Source organism: Nicotiana tabacum, chromosome 16, assembly GCF_000715075.1.
Source record: "Nicotiana tabacum cultivar K326 chromosome 16, ASM71507v2, whole genome shotgun sequence".
NCBI lineage: Eukaryota > Viridiplantae > Streptophyta > Magnoliopsida > Solanales > Solanaceae > Nicotiana > Nicotiana tabacum.
Window position 1 is genome coordinate 42,071,642 of NC_134095.1, and position 7,941 is coordinate 42,079,582.

Consider the following 7,941-nt stretch of genomic DNA (forward strand, 5'->3'; position numbering starts at 1 on the left):
TTTCTGATTGAGGGCTTGTTGGTCGGCCATCAATTTCTTCATCATCTCCTCAAGGCTAGTTTGTTGTTCAGCCTGAGGTGGTCTGGATTGTTGTTGAGGTGCTTGAGGTCGGTATTGATTATGATTGCCTTGATTTCCACCCCAAGAGAAGTTTGGGTGATTCCTCCAGTTGGGATTGTAGGTGTCCACATACTGATTTGTTTGGCCTCGATTGCATTACCCACAAAATATACAGACTCTGGATTTGTTGGGCATAGATTGCTCATGTGACCCTCTCCACATACTTCATAAAATATTTGAACTTGTTGCACTGGCTGGGCTTGTTGCTTGTTAATGATCATGGTCATCTAATTGACTTGGTTGGTCAGCGTAGAGACCTGTGCTGACAATGTTGAGATAACATCTAATTCAAGAACTCCTGGTGATTTTTGTACCATGTTCCTACCCATCTCTCCTTGCCAATCTGGATTGCTTTTGGAGAATTTGTTCAATAATGCATAAATTTCATCGAAGTTTTTCTCCAATACTTGACCTCCAGCTGTAGCATCTACTACAATTTTTGTTTGGGGATGGAGCTCTTCTATGAAAGTGTGAGCTAACACTTCATTCGTCTTATTGTGATGAGGACAGTCTCTGAGTAGCCCCTTGAACCTTTCCCAAGTTGAGTATAAAGATTCCCATGCTTTCTGTTTGAAGGCAATTATCTCACTTCTGATCTTTGCAGTTTTGCCTGAAGGGAAGAACCTTGCCAGAAATTTTCTTGCCAAATCGTTCCATGATGTAATGGAATTAGCTTGTTCTGCCTTTAGCCATTGCTTAGCTTCGCCCAACAGAGAGAATGGAAAAAGTGTGAGCCTCACATTATCTAGAGTGACCCCGTTAGTGATATAAGTATCACTAATCTCCAAGAAGTTCAGAATATGATGTTGTGGATCCTCGTGTGGAAGACCCATAAACTGCCCGTTTGCATGAAGTAGCTGGATCATGCTCTGTTTCAGCTCAAAGTGCCCAGTGATTTTGGGCTTCACTATGCTGGAGGTAACATTAGCAATACTGGGCATTGCTACCTCCTGAACAGCCATATGTTGCTCCTCTGCCATGTTCACATGAAATTGAATGAGTGCTTGAATATTGTTTGTATCCCTTGCTTCCCTCAACCTCTTGTGAAATGTTTTCTCAGGTTCGGGGTCAAATCCGTTGAGTCTGTCCTGGCTTCTGACCCTACGCATTCAATCAAAGTTTCTGAGATTAAAGCAACAATCAAGTAACGTTAAACTAGACGAAATAAACAATTAAAGCAAAAACTAGAAAGTAGTTTATATTCAAGTCCCCGGCAACGGCGCCAAAAACTTGTTGCTCCCAAACGCACACGCAAGTATACGTGGTCGACAAGTAATATAATAATAAATTGAGTGTTGAACCCACAGCGACTTGTGTAAACTACTCACTAAATCGCTAAAATTGTTATTCAATCCAGCTAAATCAAAGTCCAATAATATGATTTTATTATACTACGATTCTAAATAATAACTAAATTATCAAGTAATGAGTTGATTGTTGTGTATTTAGTAGAGACAAGTATTCCAGGGTTGTGATCGATTCACCATTCATATTGTGTTATCATTAACTCTCCTTTTCATATAATTCACTCATGGTTGATAATTAATCGATAAATGCTCTCATAGCCTTCTCCCGAAGTACTACTCACCTATTCTCAATAGATTAACGCCTATATTCCTATGAAATCAATCTATTAAGAATGCACTAAGATTGCGATATTTAATTAAGCAAGGTGACTAGGTATATTCCTACCCTAACCACAAATCCGCTCCCCCTAAGGGTTAAGATCATGCTCTTTTCAATTCTTTTCTAATCTAAACACGGCTTTCCCAAGCATAGCATAGATAGTAAATAGAACCTAACTGCTGGCCAAACAATTAAGCAATTAAACACAGAATTGAAGAAACAACCATATATTGGTGAATTATAATCAAGGTCAAGCTAATATCAAACAACAATATTCATGGCTAAATCACAACCCCAGAACAATGGGTGTTTAGCTACTCATGATGTAATCAAACAATTGCATAAGTTTTGATTAATTGAAAATATTGGAAAAGATTAAGAATTCTGAGATGTTCTTGCTCCTCAATGTTTCTTGTGTGTATTTTTGCTCCAAAGTGCATCTCTCCTTCAAAAATAGGTTTAGTCTTGCTTTTATACGTGTTGGATAGGTCTAGGGCCGAATAAACCATGTCCCGGGCAAAATAGGACACAATCCGTGTCAACAACGCCCATCCCGGTGCCAGGCGCCCACCAGGGCGCTGCCCAAATTGTGCATACTGTTTTCAGCGCCACAGGTGGCGCCAGGCGCTGCCTGTGGCGCCCAAATGGCTTCTTTTTCCGATTTTGTTCGTTTTAGCTCAAATCTTGCACGTTTCGCTTCCTGAATCATTCCTACAAGTAAAAACACTTCAACTTAATATAAATCATAGCATTTAACATTCCAAATTCACGAAACAAGAGTAAAATATGAGGCGATTTACATAGAAATATATATACTTTAAGCTAAACATCATTTCCCCTGCGGCAATCTATTTTCACCTTCTTTATGTTAGTTATTAGACTAATATACCGAGACATGGGTTCGCATTGGTCTGGTACTGAAAAAGGTTTATCAATTTTGAAATCGGAGGTTGTATCAAAGGTCCTAGGACCACACTTCTCGACGCTAGGGGGCACTACATTTTTGCTCTTAGACGAGTGTGACGAAGAAGGGGCTTCCCCTTTTTGAGGTACTGTCTTAGAAGTTTTGGCCATGGTTATAACGAAGTCTCAAAGCAAATTGACAAAGAAGTGAACTCAGAAGAAAGATGAAAACAAGAAACTGTTAGCAAAGATTTGAAAATCTGAAGGTGTTGCAAAGGTTTAAAAGATAGTGGATTGGCGTATTCATAAGTCATATAGGTGAATTGGAGGAGTTGAAAGGGCTATCAATAGCAATTCGTGGGCTTTTCGAGAACCGTGCTTGACAAGACCCCTGTACAACTTTTTTGTCACGTTATTTAATGATCTCTCGTGGCTGACGTCATATTAGGGGTATCTAAGAGGCAAGAATTCAAGATCGTTTCTTATCTTTTCATTCTAAGAAACGCGGGGACTATCTGTATACAGCCAAAATTGGGGAGTTCGACTTTGGGGCTACTATGCCGCTCCACGCCTCACCTCGAAGAAGGCCGAAGTAGAGCGTGAGGTGTGACCCCGGGGTGTGTCCCTCGAGGGAGCATATCGAAGGCTCACTATGATCGACCTCGGAGCAGTACAATCAATGATCATCATGGAAAGGCGGGAAAATTCCCAAATACACGTGGATTAGAGCTGACCAGGTCTGCAAGAATAGTACAAATCCGTACTAAGTCATTATACAGCTGTACCAATAGTATTTCCTCGTTATTATTAGACATGTACTATGTTGGGATTCCCCCTCATATATAAAGGGTACCCTTGTCATTTTGTAACACACACAATATCGAATACATAGAACATTCTCTGCTTTTCTTGCCCAAACATGCTCAACAATTTCTCTACAGCTTTATTGCTCCTCATTTATTAAATTCATTTATTGTTCATCATTTGTTCATTTATTGTTCTTCATTTATTACTCATCATCAACCTTTAAAGGCTGCCCTCGAGGTCCCATATCGCTGAGCTTGAGGCCCTCAACCTTGTGACCACATGAGTTTGCTTATCATTTCTTTCTCATCTACACTAAGCATTATTCGCCTAACAACTAGTATTAAGATAAATCACGTATTTTTAGAACCACAAATCAAATATAATTGTAAATACCATTTTCAAGGTAAACACTATGATCACTAACTTTACCAATCCTCAAGGAATAAGAATATAATTAGAAATACCTACGGATGTGGCCTAGTGATCAATGAAGTGGATGAGAATCATGAGGTCTCATGCTTAAATTCCATTAGAGACAAAAAACATTAGGTGATGAATTATACATGTGTATGTGAGCACGTGATTTTTGCCTCACACGAATTACTCCAAAAGAATTCCCAAAATTAGGTCTTTTCTTTAATTATGTGTTATTCTAGGAATTACTGTGCGATTTTTCTGATTGTTTGCATATTTTTGTGTGCATATTTAATTTTATTAATGCATTAAAAATACAAAAAATATAGCATCTGCACTTAGGATTTGATTCTACATTTTTTGGTTAGTTTAGTAAAATGTTGTTTTACAAAAATGAAAAATTCACAAAAAATAACGTATTTTTTGCATTTTAGTGTTTAATGTCAAATTTTGCGATTTTCTTTTAATTTGGTATTAATTATGTGTGATAATTATTATTTAGAGATAATTAGTATTTTAAGATAATTTGGTTTTTTTAGGATTTTAATTTTTAAAAGAAAAAGGAAGAAAAGAAAAGAAAAAGAATTAATAAAAGGGAGGAAACTAGATCTGGGCCAAAAATCCCCAGCCCAAGGACAAAACCAGTCCAAAACCCATTAGAAAACCGTCCAAACCCATTCGAACTGGCCCAAATAGCCCAGACCCGTCTCCAGCCTCAGCCAAACAATGTTGTTTCAGGCGTTTTAATCTGTACCGTTGAAATTAACTTGATCAAAAGGTCCCCAAGCTTTGACCCAACCCGACCCCGACCCGTCTCCCCTACCCAATCCAGCCCCACCCAACCTAAACGACGCCATTTAGAACCCTTTTTGATCGGAGCCGTTCATTCCATTCAATCCAATGGCTCGATATCAATCATCCATTTAATTACCCAAAACCCTTACCCCTATCCCAAACCAAACGCCCCATCTCTCATCCCTTTAGAGATCAAATGTAACACCGCCGCACACCACCCTCCTCCGCCCACCGGAAATCGCCTCACGGCGGTTCCAGTGGCCCAAATCACCCTATCTTTACACCATAGAATCCCCTCACTCCCCTCTTTCTGACTCCACAAACTTTATCCCTCGAATATCCCTGGAATTCCTCGAAATTTCAGATCAAAGATCAGACCCGAACCCTAGTTTCGGTGGCCTAACCAGCCCCAAAATAATACCACAGATCCACCACGACCCCTCTTTCCAAATCCTAGATTAGTTTCCTTCGAATCTTGCCAGAATCGTTCGAATCTCAAATCTATGATCGAACCCTAAAAGTTCAAAATCGATTTCCGATGAACCCAATAACATGCATTGATCCAGACCTCTAATATTCATCATTAGAAGGATTGATTCACTACAAAACCGATGCTGCTCATTTGTTCTTGACAAAGAACAAATGATTGGCATCAGTTTCAGATGAATCAGAGTATCGAGTGTAATTTCAAGTTTAGCCGGTAAGTTCCCTTCATTATTTCTGTTCATTTAGTGTTTGTTTCATCTCTATCTCTTCTTCTTTTCTACTTTGTGTATCTTAGTTGTTTGACTTTGGATTAAAATTATAATAGTTTCTTCCTATTAGGTTAATTTGTTTGTTCGTTCATTTCTGTCCATTTTTAGCTTTTATTTTAATTCCTAAAAAAAGGATTGTGCCCTGATTTTGGTCTATCCATTCTGTCTAGTTTTAGGTTTGTATCCAGCTTCTGTTTTAGTTGTTTAAGCTCATGAGTTTGCCATTGAATCAGTAGGTTTCCAGTTTTCAATTTAGGTTTATATTATTCTAATAGGCAGCATATTAGTATCCTCGTGATGTTTTAATTCAAAGGTCGAATCTCAAATAGGCTCTTCATTGTTCGTTTCTTGCTAATGTCAGTTCAGATTTTTCATATGAAGGGTTATTGTTGATTCTATTTCAATGCTAAACCTATTTAGGTTTCAGAAACTGATGCCCTTTGGTTCTGGTTGCCTAGCAATTCTGTAAATGTTGAGAACTTTTAGAGATTCTAATTGAATAATTAGGAACTTAAGGGGTAGTCTGGGAATTATTCAATAAAGGAGATTGTTTACCTAACTTAGGAAGCTTCTCAATAGTGGTAGGGTAGAAATTGCATTACTGAATTAATTAAAAGCACTAAGTTAGTGGATAGTTAAGAAATGAAAAATAGAATTGATAATGGGAATGACACTAATTGAATGCCTATTTAAAGGCTGAAAATCAGAGAAAAAAAAAAGAAGAAGAACATTCTGAGAGGGATAGACACTAAGTTCATACAAAAAGAGGAACAGTCTGGTACTCTAAAATACATAGATTCTGAGACTCTAAAATACTGAGAAGAGTTAAGAGAACATTCTGAGAACTCTAATGAATAACACTGTTTCATTGAGTTATTGGTGATTTATGAAGTTTCCTTAGGGATGAAACAAATTTTGGATAGCTGATAGTTGAAATGAGTTGAAATCAAGACGGTTTATGGTCTTCTGGTTAATTTGCTTGGATTAAAACTATTTTTCCTGGGTTGTTATTTCATTTTTCTAGATTTGAAACTGGTTGAAAACTACTGCTGATTGCCTGCTGCTGACTACTGTTCTTGCTACTATTCTGCTGCTAATTCCTTATTTCTCTTGTTTTCCTATTACATTCCAGGTATGCACTGACTCTTGAATGTGACATATGAGGTGCAAAATGTGAAAGCCATGTAATCAGATTGAATAGAAATAACAAACACTAGCTTTTGTTGTCAAATAACTACTGAATTCATTATATTTTGTCCATGTGTCCTCCAATTTAGTTTCACTATGTATATTTCATTCATGTTGTCAGTGTTGTATGTCGTCTTGAGGTTTGTATTTGGGGATTGTTTGAATACTGTTCAGGTTTGAGAATGTCTTTAGGCTTAAGATGATATGTATAAGTTGAAAATTATGATTCCTCTAATCTGATTTGGTTAAGTCTTGATGAACTTTGGAGATATTCTTTTATAGTCGTATTTAAGTATCCATCATATTGGTTCTTTATGTATTTCTCTTTAGCAAATCTGATATGCTCTGTTTTTCCCATCCACTAGCTTCTTGCATGCTATATTGTTTTCCATGGTCTGCAGAATAGCTTAGCCACTTCAGTTCCGGTATCCTGCCTTGCACTACCCATGTATGAATGACTTGAAATTCATAAAAGCTTTCAAAGGAATGTTAGGTTTAATCTTAAACTTGAAGAGTTCTCAGATTAGCTTAACTCTTTACATCGAGTTGTTTTCCTTTCAGGGGGGGGAATAATTAAAAGCATATGAATCCATTAAAACGTGTTATCCTAAATGGAATTCAGGTTCGCTTATTTAACAATCTCATGAGGTATTGTCGGTTACTGAATGCATTAGAATGAGGTTTAATCAAGTGTAGAATCTTGCACAATTACTGTTGTTAAATCAGTCATGGGATTACTTCGAATAGGATAGTTCGATGCCCAGGTTTCCCTTCTGTGAGCTGCAGGGACTCGATTGGATGTGCTTGTATTTGCAACCTGTTTGGGCCTGTGATTCAAGCCCACTTTCACTTGATATAGGTGTTTCGCATAAGTAATTGTGTTTGTCTTAAATCAGACTATGAATTTTTCAAACCATTTCTTAATTGATTTGATTTTTCTTGGGGTGGTTATGTTCTCTTAGATTGCTAGATGAAAAAAATTGTTGAGTTTAATTAGTTGAAGTTCATAAATAATTTCATTAGTTTAATTCTTTGTCCTCCTATAGTTTTCAACTGAATGGCTTTATTTGGTCGAGCGAATGTGGGGATTCATAGAACTGGGCCTAACGTTGGCCCAATTGAGGAAGCTCATGACAGACTTGGCAGTTTGTCACCTGTTTTTTTTATCTTCTCGTCCTTTTAAAAATGGGCTCCTCCCAAGCCAAGTCTCAGAAGGCATTCATAAAAAGACTTGTGTATTTCATGGACTTGAATTTGTTTAATTTTGCTAAATCCATCCTTCGTCCATGCGAGGGCATCTTTGTTGGAACAATTCTTGTTTAATAGCTTAGTC

General features: G+C 37.5%; 1 non-coding gene across 1 annotated transcript; it reads left to right on the forward strand.

Annotated features, from left to right (window-relative positions):
- Nucleotides 1-614: 614 nt before the first annotated feature.
- Nucleotides 615-719, forward strand: LOC142170818 (small nucleolar RNA R71). Its single transcript, XR_012700431.1, has one exon. It is a non-coding gene; the product is annotated as a small nucleolar RNA R71 (small nucleolar RNA).
- Nucleotides 720-7,941: the final 7,222 nt, after the last annotated feature.